At 41.4% G+C, this 23,768-nt stretch overlaps 1 pseudogene; it reads right to left on the bottom strand.

Annotated features, from left to right (window-relative positions):
- On the bottom strand, positions 1 to 18,376 carry LOC109438653 (RNA-binding protein EWS; annotated as a pseudogene).
- Between the last annotated feature and the right edge of the window lie 5,392 nt (positions 18,377 to 23,768).

Here is a 23,768-nt window from a genome sequence, read left to right as displayed (position 1 = left end):
TTAAAAGGTAAATCTGATAGTCAATGAAGCTCTGAGGGGTCTCTGTGTTATGTAGAGCCAGTCTCTGTGTTCCTGATGGTGCTCGCCTTTATCCAGGTCCTTCACACTCTCTCTGCTGCCTCCCATCTGCTCCATCAATGGTCCAGGAAGACCCCCAGGGCCACTTCATCTTCCTTCACCAAAGCCACTTTGAACCATGACTGGGGTGCCACGGAAGCCACCTCTGTCTCCACTATGGACACCTCTGAACATTACACCATGGCCTCCTTAGTCCATGAGGCCATCTCTTCCTCCCCACTTGCCACCAGGGCCACCCAGGAGGGAGGAAAGCTTCAGGCTTTGGGGCCTTACACTGATTGTATTACATGCGTTCTCCAGGCAAAGTTCTGGTTTCCACACCCTGGATTGGGGCACTGCCAATCTCTAGCTTAGTGCTGGATGTTTCTTCCTCTGGAGTAGTTCCCTCAGGAACCATGGGGTCCTCTTGAGAGGAAGCCTCCTCTGTCTCCCCCATGAACTCCCATAGGACCCATGGGTCCCCCAGGACCTCCTGTGCCCTCTGCACCTCCACAGAGCAGTGGCAGCATCCCCCTGCTCTCTCTGGGCAGCATACACCCCTGCATGCTGTTCGTAAGAGGCTTCTTCTAAGGAAGAAAAACTTTAAGTTTGAAAATCCCTTGAAAAATTTTCCCATCAAACCACTCCATGCCAGCCTTGGCACTGTAACATTGCCTTTGGGCTTTCCTGTTTCCATGTCCAAGTAGACATGGATCATGGGTTATCCAGTTCTCTTATTCATCTTAACAATTCCACACTGCTTCAAGAAGTCTGCCAGGTCATCTAGAGTCACATTGTCTTTTAATGCTTGTTCCTAAATCGCACTGTTGTCGGAGTCTTCCTCTGGATCAATAGGTAGGCCTAGATCAAGAGCTGGTCCTTTGTCCATGGATCCACCAGGCTTATTGATGCCACCTCACTCTCCAGCATCCATTCCACCAAGTTGTCCTCCCTGCCTATCTCTGCTCATGGCTCCACGATCAAATCCCCTTCCTCCCCTGCCCCAGTTATCAGGACTACACATGCTCCAGTTCTTCCAGAAAATCTTCCAGACTCCTGCGCATAAACACCCATGCTACTGGGGTGGTCCTGCCGGAATGAACTCTGCTGCACATAGCTGCTGTTGACTTGGAGCTTTGCTGTAGAATCCAGTTGGTTTTGGGGAGCATCTGCTGCCCATTGTGGGCATCTTATGCCCATTGCTACTTTTTTGACCATAGATAACCTGTTGTGCATAGCTGCTTGGCTGCCCATTGGTGTTCTGCTGAGAGTAACTGCTTTGATCATAACTAGTCAGCTGTGTAGAGGAATAGCTGGTAGAAGGAGAAGACAGTCCGGCTGTGACTTGCTATATAGGGTAGCTCCCAGGTACCAGGGGATAACTGTAGTTACTCTGTCCATATCCCAGACTGGGCTGGTTGTAATCCCCTATGCTAGATTGAGGCTGACTAGTTTTTGTGGGTTTGTTACCATTCTGTGGTCTTGCAGGTACAGCGGCTGCCGGCTGTTACCCATAAGCCAGGTAAGCAAGCTGAGTGCCATATGCAGATTGAGATGCATCAAAGCCTTGGGTGGCGGCTACTGGGGCAGTGGTGGTATCAAAAGTACCAGTGCCATGCACCTGGCCAGGCTGACCATACGCCTGGGGAGCAGTTGGAGTAGTGTAACCTGTGGAAGGCTGTCCATAAGAAGTTGCATAGGCCGTCTGCCCATAGGTCCCAGTGGACTGAGCCTGGGTGTAGCGGACATCAGTGGGCTGCCCATAGGTTCCATAACTCTGCTGTGCATATGCCTGAGTGGTCTGTGTTTATCCTTGAGTGAGCTGGGCAATGTAAGAACTGTAGCCCTGATGGGCTGCAGCTTGGTTGTAGGTACTGTAACCCTGGATATCATTTTCTCTCCTCCAGATAATGGATTCTTTGAATTGGGAAAATCTTCTAAATTGAAAAGAAAGAAAAAAATATTTTCTTAGTGAGCTCTCATAAGCCTATAACAGTTAGTTATTAAGATTCCCATAATAAGGTAGGCAAAATTAAAAGAAAAACGAAATCCACTCAGACTTCTTCTTATTTACCTTCATATATATATATATATATATATATATATATATATATATATATACATATATATTTTCAGATTATTGTGAAGAAAAATATCAGGAGATTGGAAGTACAAATGTCCTGCAATTAAGAAGAAAAAAAATGAGAGAAAAAACTGGCAAAATCTTATTAAAAATAATCTAAAAAATTCATATCCTAAGAACTTGGCTTGGTAATGTCAAGTTGGAAGCTCCAAAACATGGCCGGACAGAAATGTGAGCTAAACTCCATTTATGGCTAGGGAACTACCAAACTTCTACAAGCCCTCAAGAAAATTAAAACCTAAAATTACAATAGAGGGATGTTCCAATTAGATTAGATAATTTAAAACTGCACTTAAAAAGCAATGGCTTCTAAATCAAGTAGACAGAATGAGATACCTATTTTTAAATACTGGTAATAGTGGAACAGAGAAAACAGAAAGGAGAGTCACAAGACTTGTCCCAGAAGGGTGGAAATCTTCAGATGGTTATTTTTTAAATTGGGGATAAATATAATAAAATGAACAATGATGGGTTCTTTTATTTTTTAAGGGTTATCTTGAATTTAATGCTGTTAAAGTCTCAAAAGTCTATGAGTTTTTGACACAGACAATAGTTTAGTGGTTACCAGAGGGTAAAGGGGGTGGGGGGTGGGAGATGAGGGTAAAGGGGGTCAAATATATGGTGATGGAAGGAGAACTGACTCTGGGTGGTGAACACACAATGGGATTTATAGATGATGTAATACAGAATTGTACACCTGAAATCTATGTAATTTTACTAACAATTGTCACCCCAATAAATTAAAAGAAAAAAGTCTCAAAAGTCTAACACTATGCAGATTATATTTATATTTATCCTCAATGTTGTATTTTGTTTTTTAAAATTATTTTTTTTTCAATTACAGTTGGCATTCAATATTATTTTATATTAGTTTTAGGTGTACAGCATAGTGGTTAGACACATATAATTTATTCAGTGATCTCCCGATTAGTCTGGTACACACCTGGCACCTACATAGTTGTTGCAACATTATTGACTATATCCTCTATGCTGTACTTTACATCCTCTTGACTATTTTGTAATTACCAATTTGTACTTCTTAATCCCTTCACCTGTTTCATCCAGCTCCCCAATACCCCTCCCCCTCTGGCAATCATCAGTTTGTTCATTTATTTTCTTCTTTAGATTACACATATAAGTGAAATGGTATGGTAATTATCTTTCTCAGTCTGACTTATTTCACTTAGCATAATACCCTCTAGGTCCATCTGTGTGTCACAAATGGTAATGTTTTATTCTTTTTGTGGCTCAGTAATATTCCATTGTATATATGTACCACAGTTTCTTTAAACAATTTATTGATGGGCATGCGGGTTGCTTTCATATTTGGCTATTGTAAACAGTGCTGCAATGAAAATAGGGGTGCATATACCTTTTTGAATTAGTATTTTGGATTTCTTCAGATAACTATCTAGAAGTGGCATTGCTAGGTCATAAGATAGTTCTATTTTTAAATTTTGAGGAACTGCCAAATTGTTTTGCATAGTGGCTGCATCAGTTTGCAAATCCACCAACAGTGAACAAGGGTTCCCTTTTTACCGCAGCCTCACTAACACTTGTTTGTTGACTTATTGATGATAGCCATTCTACAAGGCTTAAGGTGACATCTCATTGTGATTTTACTTTGCATTTCTCTGATAATTAGTGACCTTGAGAATCTTTTCATATGTTTATTGGCCATGTGTATGACCTCTTTAGAGAAATGTCTATTCAGGTCCTCTGCCTATTTTTAAATTGGGTTGTTTTGGTTTTTTTTTGTGTTGAGTTGTATGAGTTCTTTATAAATTTGGCATATTAAGCCCTTATCAGATGTATCATTGATGAATATCTTCTCCCATTCAGTAGGTTGTCTTTTCATTCTGTTGATGGTTTCCTTTGTTATGCAAAAATTTTTAGTTTGGTATAGTCCCAACTTGTTTATTTTTTCTTTTGTTTCCCTCGCCCAAGGAGATATATCAGAAAAAAAATATCACTAAGAGCAATTTTGTTAGCAGTAATCTGTTGGTTCAGATTTTTTGTTTGTTCTTCATTCAGTCTTGGAAGACTATATGCTTCTAGGAATTTATCCATTTCTTCAAGATTGTCCAATTTGTTGGAATAAAATTGCTTGTATTATTTTCTTATAACATTTTTAATTCTGTGGTATCAGTTGTCACTTCTCTTTAAATTCTGATTTTATTTATTTGGGTCCTCTCTCTTCTTTTCTTGATGAGTCCAGTAAAGTTTTATCAATTAAAAAAAAATATTTTCAAAGAATTCACTCTGGGTCTCATCAATCTTTTAAACTGTTTTCTAAATTCTATATCATTTATTTTCCCTCTGATTTTTTTTATTTCCTTTCTTCTACTCAATTTTTTTCTGTTCCTTTTCCAGTTTACTTAGGTGTAAAGTTAAATTGCTTTTTTCAGATTTTTCTTGTTTCTTGAGGTAGGTCTGTATTGCTATAAATTTCCCCCTTAGGACTGCTTTCACTGTGTCCGATAGATTTTAGGTTGTTTTGTTTTTGTTTTCATCTATCTCAATGTATCTCTTGATTTCTTCCTTGATCTCATTATTGACCCATTCATTATTTTACTAAATAATGTTATTTAGCTTACATGTGTTTGTGTGTTTTTCTTGTAATTGATTTATAGTTTCATATCATTGTGGTTTAAAAAGACGGTTAATATGATTGCAGTCTTCTCAAATTTATTGAGACTTGTTTTGTGTCCTAACATAGGGTCTACCTTGGAAAATGTTCCATGTGCACTTGAAAAGAATATATATTCTGCTGTTTTGGGGTGAAATGCTCTAAAAATATCAATTAAATTAATCTGTTCTAGTGTGCCATTTAAGGCCACTGTTTCTTTATTGTTTTTCTGTCTGGAAGATCTGTCCATTGGTGTTAAGGAAGTATTAAAATTCTCTACTGTGATTGTATTAATGTTGATTTCTCCCTGTAGTCAGTCAACATTTATTTATTTAGTTAGGTGCTGCTATGTTGGGTGCATAAGTCTTGGATTCATCCCTTTATCAGTATGTAATATCCCTCTCTGTCTTTTATTATAGCCTTTGTTCTAAAGTTTATTTTGTCTGGTATAAGTATTGTTACCCCAGCTTTTTTTTTTTTCATTTCCATTTGTATATAATATCCTTTGCCATTTCTTTACTGAAATCTGTGTGTGTCTTTCAATCTAAAGTGGGTCTCTTATAGACAGTATATGTATGGATCTTTTTTCTTATCCATTCAGCTACCCTGTGTCTATTGATTGGAGCATCTAATCTATTTACATTTAAATTGATTGTTGATAGATACATAGTTATTACCATTTTATTATTCATATTTGTGTTATTTTTCTCCCTTCTTCTTCTTAAAGAAGTTTCTCTAATATTTGTTGTAATACTGGTTTGGTGGTGATGAACTTTAGCTTCTTGTCTGGGAAGCTCCTTATCGCTTCTTCAGTTTTAAATAATATTCTTGCTGGGTAGCGTAATTTTGGTTGTAGGTCCTTCCTTTTCATCATATTGAATATGTTCTGCCAATCCCTTCTGGTCTGCAAAGTTTCTGTTGAGAAATCAGCTGACAATTTTATGGGAGTTCCTTTGCAAGTAGTTAGTTGCCTTTCTCTTGCTGCTTTTAGGCTTCTCTCTTTGTGTTTAAACTTTGCCATTTTAATTATAATGTGTCTTTGCGTGGACCTGTTTGGGTTCATCTTGTTTGGGACACTGTGTACTTCCTGCACTTCTATGTACATTTCCTAGCAAGGTTAGGAAAGTTTTCAGTTTGGTAACCACTAAACTATAAGACATGTCTATTTAACCGAACAAAACTCAAGTCAGCTTTAATATCAAATATTTTCCCAGATCATGTGATTCTGAAAAGCATTTGAGTTAATTTCTGTTATATTTTTAAAAATAAGCCCTTGTTTATTTAAGCCAACTTAATAGAGCTCTTTTATAAACTAACAATACTATCCTGTGATAGAAAATATCACACAATGTATATGAACATATAGACAGACACAAAAGGAGACCTCCTGGCCTTCACTTTAAAGTTACTGTCAGATGATGAGATAAAAGAACAGTTAGATCCACACTATGTTTCTAGCAGATGGAATAAATTAAAGTTACCTGTTTAGATGGCTAAGTATTTTTCTTATTAATATTTGGGGAGAAAACAATTAAGATTTGTATCTGTCTTTGGCAAGGTAGCTTTGGGGTCAATGGAGTGGTGCGTGCTTTCAAAAACCCTCCTCTCCCTTTTTTCCACCCTTTCAGTCTTAGGAATTGGGGATGATAAGGATAGGTGGGCTTCGAACTGTTTCTAGAGCTGTGTTTCTGGTTTTGCAAAGATTTGTAAGATAAAAACAATTGTTTTTAAATTTGGGTTGTAACTTAAGTGACATTATAGGTTGACCCACACGTCTAACTATATAATCCTTAATTTTCTTTTTTCCCTCGGGTATATAGTTTTGTTTTAGTTTAGTTAGGAGATCTTTAAAAATTATATTATGCTCTTGAATTTTCAGCTTCCAATTTTGTTAGATTTCTAAGCAAAAGTTATTAAACACTTTCAAATATCTTGTCAGGTTTCAGCTAGAACAAACTAATTATTTCTGGCAGTATTAAACAATTGCATAAACTCAAGAGGGTGCAAAGGTCATTACTTTCCAAAGTCTTTCCCTCTGAGAGCCAAAAGAAAAGAAAATAGACAGCCTTCAAGTCCCTGTTCCCCAGTGAGATACAATGGCTATTTCAATAATACAATCAGACAAGAGAGACGCAATCACTTCACATAAAGCCTGTTCAAAATGTACCAATTCACCTATTAAATTATACCTTAATATTATACCTAAATTAAGATTATACGTTAATTTATTTACAATACTGGGTATAGGAAGTGTTCCTGGTCAAACTAAAGATTCATTCCCTCCCATAAAACATTCAGGTAAACTCGATATAACATTTTTTTTTTTTTAACATAAAGCCTGTTTAAACATTCTAATGTTTAATTCAAATTGGCATTTGAATATTTCATGCCAATTCCTTCTGGCCTATAAAGTTTCTGTGGAGAAATCAACTGATAGTCTTATGGGAGCTTGCTTGTTGGTAACTAACTGCTTTTCTCTTGCTGCTTTAACAATTCTTTCTTTGTCTTTAACCTTTGCCATTTTAATCATAATGTGTCTTGGTGTGAGCCTGATCAGGTTCATCTTCTTTGGAATGTTGTGTGCTTCCTGGACTTGTATGTACATTTCCTTTGCCAGGTTAGAAGTTTTCCATCATTATTTCTTTAAATAGACTTGCAATCTCTTGCTCTTTCTCTTCTTCTTCTGGTTACCCTATAATGCAAATGTTGGTATACTTGAGGTTGTCCCACAGGACCTTTAAACTACCCTAATTTTTTTGGATTTTTTTTCTTTTTGTTTTTCTGATTGGATGTTTTCTGTTACCTTATCTTCTAAATCACCAATTCGATCCTCTGCTTCTTTTACTGTTGATACCCTCTAATGGAGTCTTTATTTTATTTATTATATTCTGTATTTCTGAATGGTTCTTTTTTACGTTTGCTATCCCAATTTTTATGTTTTCTATCTCTTTGTTGAGGTTCTCCATGAGATCATTGAGCATCCTCATAACCAGTGTTTTGAACTCTGCATCTGGTAGAATGCTTGTCTCCATTTTGTTTAATTCTTTTTCTGGAGCTTTGTTCTATTCTTTTATTTGGGACATGCTTCTCTGTCTCCCAGTTTTGGCAGATTCCCTGTTTTTGTTTCTGTGTATTAGGTAGGGATGCTATGTCTCCTGATCTTAGTAGAATGGCCTTATGGAGTAGGTGTCCTATGGGGTGCTGTTGCACAGTCTCCCTGGTCACCAGAGCCAATGCTGCAGGTGTGTCCCTTGTGTGGGTTATGTGTGCCCTCCTGTTGTTGTTGAGCCTTTGTTACTGTTTGCACATCAATGGGAGGGATTGACCCTCAGACTGATTAGTTGGGAGGACTGTCTGTGACTACAGTACAGGAGCTATTGTGCAGGGACTCACCCTATGGAGCAGGATTTGCTTTATCAAGGCTCTGGAGCTTGCCCAGTCTGCCTTTTGGGTGTGTAGTCCTTGGAGGTGGCTACCTGATTCTCCAGCTGAGTCCAAATCTGGCCATTGGGTGTACCAACCCTGGGGATTTCTGGGAAAGGCCCCACCTCAGTCCAAGTTCAGCCACAGACTGTGCCCTGCTCAGGGCCACTTGGCATGAGTGATAAAACAATCCACAGATGGCTGCTACCTGTGCTGGTCATGGCAGTGTCTCGAGAGGCCAAGCCAAAATCCAAGGCTGACTTCTACTAATGCTGGGCTTGGGGCTGCTCAGCCAGAGATATGGGACATACAGAAGCCAGATGCTGCTTGTTTGTGTTTTGTGAACCTTTAAGAGACTTTAGGAGATTCTGAAGCCTGAGCCAAGACAGGCCATTTATATGGAAAAGCACTGGAAGTGACTAGGGTTTGCCCGAGAATTGGGTGTGGGTGTGGTGGTGGTGTGGGTCTTAGAGGAATCACCAGGGCAGGGCAGAGAAACCTTGTTAGCCAGGTTGATGAAGACTCATATATGGTAGTAGCCTGTGTCTGCATCCTGGGAGGCCAGGAGGGCTCAAAAGAGAAACAATGAATTCTTCCAACATATCCGTCTGGGTGAAAGCTACCCCTAAAAACCTCACCTTAAAGCCAGACAACTCAGTTCCTCCTGGTATGTCCCTGGTGCTTTTTGTCCTCCTGGTATGTCCCTGGTGCTCTGAGCACTGGAGCTCAGAGCAAGTGAGTCCATGTAAGTCCGCGTGAAGGCCCTTTAAGAGGAATGCCTGGGACCCCCACACTGACCATATCATTCTGCCACAATCTCTGGTGCTTTTCACAGCCAGAAGTTGTGCAGACTTCTCTCCCTGGTAATGGAACCCTTGGCTGGGGAGTTTGGTGTGGGGCTGGGACTCCTACCTCCTTTTTTTCTGGGGGGGGGGAACTCTGCAGTCAAGATATACCTACTGATTTTTAATGGTCACATGTGGGTGTAGGACTAGACTGTTATGCATCTCCACCCCTCCTACCAGTCTTGGGGTGGCTTCTTCTGTATGTTCTTAGTTGTAGGACTTCTGTTCTGCTAGACTTCAGGTGATTCTCAATGATGTTTCTTCTGTAGTTTAGTTGTAATGTTGATGTGGTTGTGAGAGAATGCAAACACAGCATTTACCTACTCCAACATCTTGACCAGAAATCTTTGTTTTCTACTTGTAAGCTGGACTGGATACAGAATTCTTCTAGTATCCTCCAACATCTGGCTATGACATTCCAAATTAACATTTCCAATTTTTCTCCCATCTTTGACTTGGAATCTTTGAGAACTAAACGTTCCCTTTTTCCAAAGCAGTGCAAGCTAAAGGAGGACAATTTGATATAAACTTCAGAGAAGTTATCACACCAGCTTATATATGGACTATCTTCATGCCTGTTGCAGAAAGATCACCAAAGATATTCAAATTTCAAACCAAGAAAATCTCTCAGATTGTTACTGCCTGTCTTCAATCCATTTGAAGATACTTTGGGGCAGACATCTAAAAATCTTCTCAACCACCTGCCTTCAAAACCCAGAAGCTGGGATTATAATTGATTCAGTCATTAATCTTTGTTTTTCTTTCTTTTTTTTTTCCATAGAGATGTCTCTATTAAATACCTGATTGCTTACATCCTAGGCTTAACTACAGGAGTCCCATCATCACCACATCCTGAAATGAGACACAATTGTTTAACACAATTGAACTTTTCTCAAGCTTAGGGCTAGTTTCATGAGATATAGAACAATCTATCAACACAACATCTGGAATGTGAAACTTTGAGGAAAGTTTCAGAAGAGCGAAGTGTAGGGTTTCAGAACAAGACACCCCAAGATGTGCTTCTGTGGTATTGTTTTGACCTAAAGACAACCAAGACTCTTTAGGCCCAAGAGAAATTTCTGCCACTTCTTAACTACTTAGAGAATTTTTAATTAGGGGCCTTGCACATAATAATAGATTACCAGAGATAATCCTTTTTTTTTAAATCTATAGGGCATGGCAAACTTCAAATTAGTGAACATCTACTCTTATTATTCTGTGAAAGACTCCCCCATCCCAAAGCCACAACGTGCCTTACTTCATCCTTAGCTCAAAATGCCACATATATCTCTGTTTCCCTTTCTGTCTTTGAACTGCTCATGTATTTGGGCTCTCTCATACATGTAGGGTTGCCATACATATATATGTATTAAATGTGGTAATTTTCTATTGTTAATGTGCCTCATTTTATTTGATTAATAGATGAGAAAAAAACACAAAAAAATCTTGAAGGTAGAGGAAAATTTCTTCTTTCTTTACATTTCAGTTTAAGGCTGATTTAGAATAGCTCAACATTTTTATCCTCCTTAAGTCCCTCAGGTGAGACTTGGAGGATGAGGAAGAACCAGAAAAGAAAGGAATTACACTTCAATTACTAGCTATTTCCAAACAAGTGCATTCAGACCTCAACTTACCTAGATAAACACATCACCCTCCTTTTTACCTCATTAATATAAACATGATCTCTCTATAAGGTTTCATTTCCTACAGTTTCTGAGACACAAAAACAAGTGATATAATGTGCTATTTTCAATTTTACTTCTGCTTTGCATATCCCTTAGGGATTCTCCCTTCCCCATCTTACTAAAAATACTAACTCCAATTCTGTAAGACTCCAGCTATAATGGCAAGAAATATTGACATAATTTTCTCAAAAACAACAAAAATGAGCTTAAGAACACTAATCCAGTTCACTCATTAATAAAGTTAATACTTACCAATACTTGTTATGTGCCAGGTACTGGGAATGGCAGTGAACAAAGCAGATAAAAATATCATGCTAAACAGACAAAAATATCATGCTTGCATTCTAGTGGGTAAAGACAGAATAGAAGAAAAGATATAGAGAGCAATTAAGAATGTGCACTGGAAAAAATAAACCAGGGAAGGAGGATGGGAAGGTGGAGAAGTGGAGAGGAGGTCACAATTTTAAAGATTGAGGTCAGAGAAGGTCTCACTGAGTGTGACCTTTATGTAACAGCCTTTACTGAAATGGGGAGTACCATGAATGTGAGGAGAAGGGTAAGTCCACAGCAGTTTGGGGCATGGGCAGCTAGGAGTATCTTGGACCCCCCAAGTAGAAACGTAATCAGATTGACTTGGAGGTAGGATTCTGGTACCAACTAACAATTCTGGTCACAAATTCAGATGTGTGGGTTCCCCCCCCCCCATACCACCAAGTAATGATCCAACACAAGCTGGGAGTCTTACAATTTAACTAAATTCTGACACTATCTACCCAGAGATATCATCAGATTCCACAGGGTAAAGGCTCATTCCTACAATTTTACCCCCCACCTTCCAATACCAATTGGAAATCCAGGTTGAGTGCTTCTAAGCCCAAATTATGGATTGGGGATTAGAATATATGCTACCTTGGATCCCATTAATTTGCTAGGGCAGCTCACAGAACTCAAAGAAACATTTTATTCACTAGATTATCAGTTTATTATAAAAACATAAAACTCAGGAACAGCCAGATGAAAGAGATGTATAGAGCAAGGTATGGGGAAAGGGCATGGAATTTCCATGCCTCTCAGGACATGCCACTCTCCCCAAATCTACACATTCACCATCCTGGAATTCTCCAAATCTAGTCCTTTTAGATTTCTATGGAAACTTCATTATATAGGCACAATTAACTCAATGGATATTGGTGCTTGATTCAGCCTTCAGCCTTTTTCGCCTCCCCAGAGGTTGGGGTGGGACTGAAACTTCCAGCCCTCTAATAGCAAGGTTAGGTGCCCTGGAAACCATCCCCATCCTAGGGGGGGCGGGAGGGGCAAAGGCTATCTCATTAATGTAACAAAAGACACCTTATGGCTCTCATCACTTAGGAAATTCCAAGGGTTTTAGAAGTTCCTTGCCAGAAATGGAACTAAGATCAGTACATATTTCTTATTATACATCACAATACCACAGGATATAAGGTATTTTGTGAAGATATTCACATGGGAAGTGTAGGTGTAGAGTTGATATTAAAGCCAGGAGACTGGAAGAGATCTCTAAGAGACGGGTTGCACATAGAGGTGAGAAGAGGGTGATAAAAGTGAACTGGAATCTTAAGATGATTAACCATAGAGCTGGGAGGACTATGGGTGGAGCTGGGCGCCTTGTTAACTCTCTAGTCCTGACTTCCTGTTAAACTTTGTGGTAACTTCTGGGAGAGGAATTCATGTATATATAGAGAGAGGCTCTCTTGGGAAGGGTCTGTTGTTTTTGCATGTGTGTGGCGATTGGAGCCCTGCCCGGAGGTGTGCGTTCATTGCTGTGGTGGTTTCATTTCTTTTTCTTTTCCCAAATAAACTGCTCTTTTGGTGGACTACCGGGAGAATTATTTTGTCCAGTTGAGAAGGGCAAGGCCTGAGCCCAGGGGAACTAGTTAGGATGAGGCTGCACTGTGGAAATTCTTCATATCTAGAAAAGCAAAGTAAGAAACTCTCCAGATTTCTCATAGTTAACAAGTGAATCAAGATTGCACTGCTCTTTTTACAGCTACCAGCAAACTACCTAGATGAGGCATGCCAGGTGGAATCAGGCATGCTGGTCTCTGTGTCTTGTGTCTGTGACAATTTGCATCATGCTGTGTTCATGTAGAGGAGGAAAAATAAATTTCTTCCCACCTTTCTAAGTTCTTCTGGCTAGGCTAGTAATCAAATTGATATAAGACAGATTAACAGGAAAAATGACCAAATCTAATCTAAATTATTTCAAGCAGTGAGGGAGAAGGTCAGAGGTTCTGTCTACTGTCTTTCGTTTCTTAAAAATAGTCAGCTTAAAATACTATTCCAAAAGGCATATTTTGGAGTGGCAAACTCTGCTTCCCCTCAGTGAAATGCATGTTTATATGTCTCTCCTCATCAGATCCAGGACTTCTGAAGGGCAGGAACTGGACACTAGAACACCTGAGAGTAGAAGACCTGACTGTTGATCAATGATCAACATCATGTTTTAAAGTCAGTATCTGACATCATGTTTTCCATGAATATTTACTAAATCCATGAATGAATAAGTGGCACAGACATGGAACTAATAAAATTTTTCATGGACTTTAAATAAGTGCAAGGTGGATCTACCAAGATGTGATTCAGGTATAAAGGCTGGAGGAACAGGAAGAAGTGGCTCATCAGACGGCACCGCCCAGGGTCTCAGATCCAGCATACCAGCATTGAGGAAATTGCACTTGTAAATATTCTCAAATAAAATATAGCACAAAATGCTGCTTTTGCCCACTAGAACTTTCTCTTTGCTATTTGGACCTGGCTGAGTCAGGCATATCTTTTTGGAGAACTATTTGACAATCTGTATTCAAAAAAATCTTTGTAGCCTCTGATCCAATCATTCCAATTCTAGGAAGAAAACAATCCAAAATATGCACCAAGACTTTTTTCCTATGATAGTGTGTATCAGTATTACTTATTATATTTAAAAAAAACAATAACTGGGAACAGCTGAAAAGACTAGCATTAGAGAAAAAAACAAACTATGGAATAACCTGTTGAATGGGGAATAAAGCAGAAAAATGTTCATGAACATTAAAGAATAAAATTCAACCTTGTGAATTTGAAGATCTAATTGGCTTTACGAAGCAATTCATGACTTGGGCAGCATCCCATTTAACAATGAAAAGAGAGACCCAACGAGTTGTACAAAAGGAAGGTTTTCAGAGGCAGAAAGAGGGTCAGACAAGAAACTTAAAAGAATGTATTATTTCAGGCAATGACACCTTCCTTTAGAGGAGGACAGGGAATCTTATCAGACAGATTACCTCACTAGCGCTGACCAAGAAATTCTAGATCAATTGGTTAATATGCCACTCCTGGGAGAGGCCAAAACTGCAATTTGGTTAGTTATTAAGTTTTGGTTTGGTGATGTGGCTTATCAAAAGTAACTCTATTTTGTGGTATTTTATATCTTTTTAGCATGACATAATAACAATGAAAAAATTCAGCATCAAATTATAATCATCACATGAGCTCAGTGTGCTAAACAATATGCAAGTGCACTCACACAGGTACACAGTCTTTATTTTTCTTATACTTTTTTCTTATTTTTTTAATAACAAATACATCGTAGTAATTTGATTTTTTAAAAGAACTTTTACTTTCAAACATGAGGAAGAGTGAAAAATCTGCTCTTTGTGTTTTAAAATCCAGTTTTCCTCTACTGATGGTGGCATCTTTACCCCCAACTAAAAACTATGTTGTGGGGGGTAGTGAGAGGAAGGGATGGAAGGAGGGGACAGGGTGGAAAGTTGGTGCAGCAGGGGAGGGGAGGAGAAGGAAGTTGTTCCAGATTAAAAGAAAAAAAAAAAGGACGAGAAGCAGCAGCAAAAATTCCAAGTAAATAAGTATTGCCCTCCCCATTATGGCAGATCCTATGTGCGATCCAGAGCTTGAGACCCTCCAGAGACTCCTCTGGAGAAGGCTCCTTATGGCAACTAAAGACTGACTAATAAACATACAGTTTGAACAACAGGGATGAATCTCAAAAACTTCAGGCTGAGCAAGAAAGAGGCACACAGAGAAGTCCACATACTGTTGAATTCCATTTGTATGAACTTCTAAGATAATAAAACCTGACCTGTAGTAAAAAAAAAAAATCAGCTCAATGTTTGTCTCTAAGGTTGAGGACCCAAGTTGACTGGGAAGGGGGATAGAGAACTTCTTGGGGTTGTAGTTATGTTCTGTCCCTGGTAAGAGTTTGGGTTACACATGGGTATGTACTTGTCAGAATTTGGTGAATGGATGCCTAAGGTCTGTGTGCTTCACTATGGGTAAATTTACAACAAATGAAAGCTGTATATAATTATTGAACTCTAGTTAATCTACTCATGTTTAAGTGCTTAGAGGTGAAGTATACTGATGGCTTTAACTTACTTTGAAATGCATTTTGAAAAGATGGATTGGTGGATGAATAGAAGGTAAACAGAAGGATAGATGTGATGAAGTTAGTAAAGTACAATATTAATAGTAGAATCTAGGTGGTGGGTACATAGGTGTTTGCTACAAAATTTTTCTAACTTTATGCATTGTCATGCAGGGTGTCAGGTGGGGTCTCTGGTCCCGCTCCCCACATAAGAACGCAGGACAGAGCCATAGATAGGGGAATCATACCACTATAGTCTCATTGGCGGCTGGGTTGGAGACACAGGAAGCAGGAGCCACACTGTGGGGACAGAGACACAGAGAGCAGTTTCCAGGCTCTCGGTCTCACATGGAAAGGTGCTGGCTCAGGTAGTAGATGGCCGTCAGCTATGGCTAGTTGGCCATCAGCTGTGGCCCTTGAGCCATTGGCCACTAATATAACTGCCGCGGCTACGTTGGAGAGTTGAGTCGAGGAAAGTTGAGGAGTCGGTCGGTTGGCAGAAAGCGGACAGCAGGTCACACGTTGTGTGAATCCAGCCTCCAGTGAGACTATAGCGGTATGATTCCCCTACCTATGGCTCCGTGGGTGTTCCTTTTTGGCCTAGCCATATCCTGCGTTCTTATGTGGGGAGCGGAACCAGAGGCCCTGCAGGCCGCCCCTCGTGACACACACTATCCACAACCTGCCATTCACTTCTCTCTGCCAACCAACCCCACTTGCTAGCTGCAATCCGCCGTGCTAACTGCAATCCGCCCTTGCTAGCTCAGCAACCATCTTCTTGTTAGCCCCCATTTTCTGCTAGTGTAGCCATGGCAGTTATATTAGTGGCCAACGGCTCACTGGTTACAGCTGACGGCCAACTAGCCACAGCTGATGGCCATCTGAACACAGTTGATGGCCATTTACTACCTGAGCCAGCACCTTTCCACGTAAGGCCGAGAGCCGGGAACCTGCTCTCCTGGCTCTGACCCCACAGACTCTTTCAGAAAACTTAGACATCAAATGTGGGGGATGAGGAACTTGAGCAGATATCAGGGTTAGGGATTCTTACCAAGACAGGGTTAGCAGGCCTGACCAAGATAGGACAGAACCAAGGCCTTAGCCAAGTGAAGCAATCGGCTTTGGGGAGTCAGACTACAGCTTCATCAAGTCCATGTCACTACGGTAGGTCCACCTCCTCTGCGAGTGGCAGAAAGAGGGGAGGGGACAGAGGGCACCATGAAGACAGCAGTCTTCTTCCCTGAGTGACCTCTGAGTTCCAGATTTTCGGGGGTTTAGTTTTAATGCTGTCCCCAGGCAGAAACAAGAAATCTCTCTGCCACCCACTGCAGATTGCTAAAGGAACTGGAGTCCAACGTTGCACAAACACAGAGAGGGAAGGCACAGCAGCAACCAAACTGTGGACTTGGAAAGGAAACTCTGACCACTCAGAGATGCCAAGAGGATTGCTCAGCCTGACTTAGAGGCATCCTGTTTTCCTCGTGGCCAGGGCTGCGGCCCAGAGAGAAAGCAGGGCACCCAGCTGCACAAGATGCCTGCCTGAGTCCCCAGAGGCCCTCTCCCTGCCCCCTCCCACTTGGCTGGCTGCTTCAGACACCAGAGCTATACCAGCAACTATGCTGCTTGTGAAAATCAGTGGTAACTTGTAATGTAAAGCAATGAGGGTTTGGTGGATCCTGAAAAAAACACTTCGAAAAAGTTTCTGTTTTCCCCTATTAAGTGCAAAACAGGTGAGGCCACCGTCATGCAGGGTGACAGGCAGGGTCTCTTGTCTCGCTCCCCACATAGGAACACAGGATATGGTGAGGCCAAAAAGGAACACCCACGGAGCCACAGGTAGGGGAGTCATACCACTATATTCTCTCTGGCGGCTGGGCTGGAGACACAAGAGGCAGGAGCCACACGATCCGCAACCTGCAATCCACTTGTGTCTGCCAACCAACCTCACTGGCTAGCTGCAATCCGCCTCTCTACAATCCGTAATCCACACTCCACCATGCCACATCACACCATGCCAGGATGCCACACCACCATGCGACACCACTATACCACCACCTTGCTAGTTTAGCCAGCAGTTATATCAGTGGCTAATGGCTAACCAGTAACAACTGATGGCCAACTAGTCACAGCTGATGATGATCTACTACCCGAGCCAGCACCTTTCTATGAGAGGCCGAGAGCCTGAAACTGCTCTCTGGGACTCTGTCCCCACACTCCACCCCTACAGGGTCTCGCTTCACAATGTACATGACAAGCATCTTCCGCGAGGATCCCTGTGCCATATTAGTCTACAGGCACCTATGGATGGAAAGAAACAGTAGTCTTAGGAACCAACAATGGCAAATCCCTTCCATCTGGGAGGATACATGCTAGCTTTTTGTCCTGGGAAAGGAGGGTCGCTGCCACTGACACCTTTCTTGGTTTGTGGTAACAGGCCTTTATGGCAGTGCTTGGGGTCCCTTGCGTAGTTTCAACATGTAACAGAACAGGGGACCCCATAATAGGCCATAGTGAGAGCACATAGGTTCCCCGAAAATCATCCTGGTAAACTGCTCTTTGGGGTTCTGTCCCCACAGCCACTGTGCTCTGTCTTGCCTCTTTCTACAAGGGCTGTTGACAGGCTTTCCAGTGAGTATCACAATTTCATAATGTTATGGCATCAATCCATATTGTTTTGCCAATGTTGGCACATTGCATAGAAGCATCCCCTTGTCTCCCTGGGTTGAGCGGTGGGCAGAGGGAGATGGAGGGGAAGTGTGTATATGTACTTCAGAGCTTGACCTCTGAAAATCCTATATATCTCATGAGAGAGGCTCCCAGTCTTTCCATGTTAATATACCACTAAAACCCATGACATGCTCAGTCTAAGCTTTTATTGTGAACACCAAGTTTTAATTGCTCGAAGTCCAAATGTTCTGAATCTCAATTCTGGGTCAAGTTGATATGACCACTTGCCCCTTTAGGTGAAGTTTTATGTGCTTGATCATTTACTTATTATTGTATCATTTAAAATATAGTATTATTTGTTTATCACAGAGAACGTTAGTCACCCTCCCACCTTAACGTCCCCCTCTACTAACTCAGATCATGAGATCACGAGTCACATACACAGCCTGGTGGGAACACGGTCTTTTCTTCATGTGACAGAAGGAAACATGCTCACCTTCTGGGCAGATGTGCTCCATCCTCCATGGTGCATGGGTGCCGGAGGCCCCATAACTCAATCCTGAGTTCAGTGTTTCTCTCTGGTCTCTGCTAGCTGATCCATGAAGCTCTAGGCTACAGATAAGGGTGTGGGCTGTTCCAACATTTTAAACCGAGCTTATACATCACCACTGGGGCTTGCTCATTTCTGTCCATTCCAAACCCCAGACACTATAGTTAACAAAATAGCCCACCTCTCCAGATTTGTTACATTCCTCCAAGGTCAGAGCAGATGTCAGCCTCATCCTAGCCTTGAACTTAATAGACCGTACTGCAGTTTGCTCTGGTAGCTCCCATGGACACCCTGTATTGGGATTACTTTACTTACTTTATCAGGACAACTTCCTCTCCATGAGTACATGCCAGCATCCCAATGGAGGATCATGATAGGTAGTATAATCAAAATACAGCAGCAGTGTCACAATTCAAGCCACCCCCCAACACACAGCTACCACCATGCTTCAGTTACTTGGGTGCTCTGTACCTCCTTTCTAATGACATAAGGGGGGAGGATCCCTTATATCTCAGCTTATCCTCTGCACAACTTACCTTCCTCAGACTGGAGCCCATTTACCCAGCATGGGTGGGGAAACCACATGAGAACCAATTTCCACCCTTTGGAGATAATCACTCTGATCGGAAGTATCTGGCCAGGGGCAACCCTCCCTTTCCCTTCTGTGTTTATCTCCCCTTCTTTCCTATTTAAGAAAGCATTGAAGACCTCCTCTCCCTCACCACACTGCCAGTGCCATCCCTGCTGCATGTAGTGGGGGCACCACAACCTTTCTAGAGGCTCCCAACTCACAGTGGAGTTAGGGGTGAAGGGGAGCAAATACACCACCCCAAGACCCAGCAGGCTAAGGAAAAACTTCTTACTTCTTCCCTAATTGCCTAATAGAATTTAGTTAGGGGCCTGTACCAGAATCTCTCTGTATGGCAGGGCAAACCTCTGATTACCAAAATCTGTTCTTTTCATCTTTCTGTGAGTTGCCCTCTTCCCCTTTGAAGACCCAGGCCCCTCTCCCATTCTTTAGCTCAGGATGGCATAGAATGCTCAATTGCCTTTGAGTCTCATATTTTTATAGGGCTCCTATATGTACAAAATTAAATTTGCTTTTCTCTTGTTAATCTGTCTATGTCAATTTAATCATTGGACCAGCCAAAGAACCTAGAAGGGAAGGAGGGAAAACTTTTAATTACACCCTTACATTTGTAACTGTGCATCAAGAAACAGGCTCTCCTACCCTAACACCGAACATGAATGTCCGTCATTGATATTGCTCTGGCATGCTCTATTCCTGATGCTCCTGCCCTAGGACCACAGTGGGTCTGGGCTGATGCTAACTGACCATTGCTTCCATTGCTCCTAAGAGAGTCCTTCTGAGTGTGCTTCAAGGGCCTAGAGGCCTCCCAGTGTTTCTGACAAAACCTATCACCTTCACCATAGGTCATTAGCCACAGGGTCACCTTCAGGTGTGGAGGGTGGGGATATGAGAAGAAAGGCAGCCAGCTATCTGTTCAGAATGGCCTTTCTCCCTCTCCACTCCCAGGGCAGTATTTGAGCCCAGGCCTGCACAGTCCTGAGCTAAGGGCTCTGTTAGCCCACATGGCACCTGGCTGACCATGTTCTCTCAGACCAGGGAGAAAGAGAACAAACAGTTAAGGGACAGCTCAAAAATGATGCTGATTGAAAGCAGCCAGACACACATGTGCTAACACCGTGTGATTCCATTTACAGAAAGTACAAAAATAGGCAAAACTCCAAATTGACAGGGACAGGTGTGTGCATTGCCAGGAGCCAGAGGTGGGCATGAGACTGACTACAGAAGCATGAGGCAACTTTCCGGGGTAATGGAAATGTTCTAGACCTTGATAGAGTGGTGATACTGGTGTACACATCTGCTAAAATTCTTCAGTCTAGACACCTAAAATGGAGCGTTTTAGTTTATGTACATTATACCTCATCCTAGGTGATTTTTTTTTTTAAACATGGAGAATGTTTTCCAAGCGGTGGACTCAGCACCAGAGCCAGTAATGTGGCTCCCCGAGGGGAGAAGCAAGAGCAGCCCATATGCTTTGGCATACATTCCGTCCGCTGCCTGCTCCCTTCACTGTCTCCCTCCCACCTACCCTCTGCAGCGTCCTGGTATGGGTCTCTCTGCACCTTCTCCCCCTGGCCCCCACCACCAGTTTATTGTTCATACAGCTGCTGGTTGAGATTCCGGGTCATATCCCTTCCCTGCTTAAATACCCTCCAGTGGCTTTCTGTTCCTAGAAAGGTGATCCCAGCCCCACCTCAGGGCCTTTGCACTGGCTGTTCTCTCTGCCTGAAATTCTCTTTCCCTGGTCTCAGCAGAACTTCTTGTCCTTTACATGTCAGCTTATATGTCTGTCTTCTCAAAGAGGCCTCCCTCACCTATGTCCAGTGTGACCCATCTTTCTCTTTCACCACTTCTATTTTACCTCCAACAAAATCCCTATCTTAATTATTGATCACTGCCCCGCCCCCCCCATGACACACATACACATACACATACAAACATCCTAAAACTGGGCTGTGCAATACCACAGCCACCAGCCACACTTGGCCATGGAGAACTTAAAATAAGGACAGTCTTAATTGACAATTGCTCTAAGTGTAGAATATACATACAGGATTCCATAGAGTTAGCAGACACAGAAGAATGTAAAATAACTATTAACAGTTGCTTGTACATGTTTAAATAATATTTTAGATATACTGACTTTGAAAATATTATATAAACTGAGTCACTTCAAAATGGTGTCAAAGCTGCCATCCCAGAGGAACTACCTTGAAGGTCTTACCCTGTGGAATGTTAATACTGGGCAAAATAATCTTTGGACTATGCCTACAGCAGCACTGTATTCGAGTCAACTGTTTGCAAAGTTAACAGGTGCCAAACAAAGGTCATCAATGCCAATTCAATGTCAACAGGAGTCCTCAATTTGGGGTGCGGTGATGGGAGAGAGACTTTATTCAGTGAAAACAGCTCAATTGTGATATAGCATAGCTGAGGAGCAGCAGGGTGGTGAAACAACTCGGGAGAGGTAGCCCAGGTGAGGTGGCCTCAGTGTTAAGGCTCCATTGTTACAGTTCTGCTCTGTTGTTGCAGCTCTAGCTGGGGAAACACACTCTTACCTGGATTCTCAATTGTGTGCTCCAATAAGACAGAGGTGAAGGTGGCTTATATGGAGAAGAATGCCTGCCACCAGTCCCTGATTGGTCCATTGCCAGGCAAATGAGGGCTCCAAATCATCACAGTTTGATTGATCCAAATAGCACAGCCCTGATTGGTCAGAATGGAACAGCTCAGATTGGTTAGTAAAGACACAAATAAGGGTATAGCTGCCCAGCTTGATTTGACAGGGAAAGTCTCAGATCTATTGGTTGAATTCCAATCCCAGGTGCTCTATTATAAGGGTTGATTCATAATGCAGGAGCACAGTGCACAGGCTGACAGCTCAGCCTACAGCTTTCATTTGATATACAGTGTGTATAAGAGGGTTCTGCCACAATGGCTGCTAGACTCCAGTTTTGAATTGGGCCCAATTAACCACAAGGAATCCTTCTTGGCAGGTATTTTCTTTTTTGGGATCAAAACAGGGAAGCACAAAGTTAAATTCAAGTCTTATTTAGGGCGACCTAGAATGAGCATAACTAAGTTGTTTTAAAGACCATATCCAATCAGACTGCCTCCCCTTCATTTTGCTGTTAAATTGTGATTTCAAATGGTATAAGGTTGAAAAAAAAGAAAAACTTGTGTTATTGTCACTGTAAATAAGACTTAACCTTCATACCTCACAATGTGAATTCCCTTGGGCTAAGATTTCATTTATGTGTATACTACCACAGTGCTATGCTGATATGGATAGTCAATAGATAACTATATGATAAAAATTGATAAGTAGTTTTCCTGATGACTTCTCTGTCTTCAAAAAAAAATATTTAAAAACAGAATAATTTTTTATCTAGACATAGATCTCTATCAAATATACATTAGACGTTAATAGAAGTGTATCATATATACTGTAGTACAATTGCAATTGCTTTATTCCTACTTCACATTTTTACTGAATGTCAACCTAGCATTGTAATTTAAAATTATTTTTCTTCTAATACATTTAATTTTTCCGTATATTAACATAAGTTAAACTTATCATTTGACTGTAATAAAAATATCTGAACCAATTTCTGTTTGCAAAAAACAAACAAACAAAAAACAGGGAAGCAGAGGTTATGAGTAGAACTGATAATCAAAGACAGTCTTTAGAATAAGCATCACTATATTAGCTTATCTGCATCTTTAGAAATTCCTTCCTTAGATTATTAATACCCATAGAAGTTTCTTCCTTCTGGTCAAATAATTATTCCCCTTCCTTTTTTCATAAATACCTCTTGCCTTTACTGCCTAATAGGAACACTATTTGAAGTTTCTGCCTAAAACAGTGCTTCTAGAATAGCTATTCTTTTGGAGCACAAATCAATACTTGTTGCCTCTCACCTTGATTTTTATTTTTTAGGTTAACATATCAAATAAAAAATATTAAATTTACTGTCACATGTTTCTTTTTACATTCCTTAATGTGTCTACTAGAAAATGGAAAGTTACACATGGGTTCGCATTTCATTTCTATAGGGCAGCCCCTCTACAATGCCAAGTCCAAGGATCACTGACCCACTTGTCACCTACATACTGATTCTATACTTCCTGGCCAGGGAGAAGCCCAAGAAAGGTTTGTTGGTTGAATAAATAAATGAATTGTGAAAAGAGAACCTGAATATTTTACCAAATAGAAGTTAATTAATTCACTTATTTTTGGCAAAGACATTCCCCAGTACAAAGTACTGATGGGGTCTTCCCCAGCCTTTGAAATCCTGTGCCTACTCTGGGGATCCCTAGAATTCGACCAGTTGCTCACAGGACAAGACAGCTATTTTTCCTTTTTAAAAGAAGGGATTAGAGTTCAGGGGTTACAAGCCTTTCAGAGGGGGGAAACCTATGAGACTAGGGTGAGCTGGGCTTGGGAGCACACTAGAGGAAGTCTGGGACTGGTGGGGAGGAGCTGGAATGGATCAGGGTAGGAAGAAGGCCAGGACTGAGTGGAAGGGGCAGGACTTAGGTGAGGGAAAAGCTGTGGGGAGAGAGGTGGGATTCTAGCCGGAGGGCCAGGACTGAGAGGAAGGAGCTGGGTGAAGGGGTAACATAGAGAAGTGGAAAGGCGCTTGGAGGAGAAGCCGCACCACGGGACTAGAAAAGAGAAGGGCTCAAGGGGAGCGCAGATCTAGGTGAGGGGGATGGGACGAGGCGGAAAAGGAGGAGCCGCGGGGCGGGGCGGGCAGCAATGGGGCGGACCAGGG

The sequence above is a fragment of the Rhinolophus sinicus genome, linkage group LG13 (genome assembly GCF_036562045.2).
Source record: "Rhinolophus sinicus isolate RSC01 linkage group LG13, ASM3656204v1, whole genome shotgun sequence".
In the NCBI taxonomy this organism is placed as follows: Eukaryota; Metazoa; Chordata; class Mammalia; order Chiroptera; family Rhinolophidae; genus Rhinolophus; species Rhinolophus sinicus.
The sequence above is the reverse complement of the archived record's forward strand: the minus strand, read 5'-3'. Positions and strand labels throughout refer to the sequence as shown.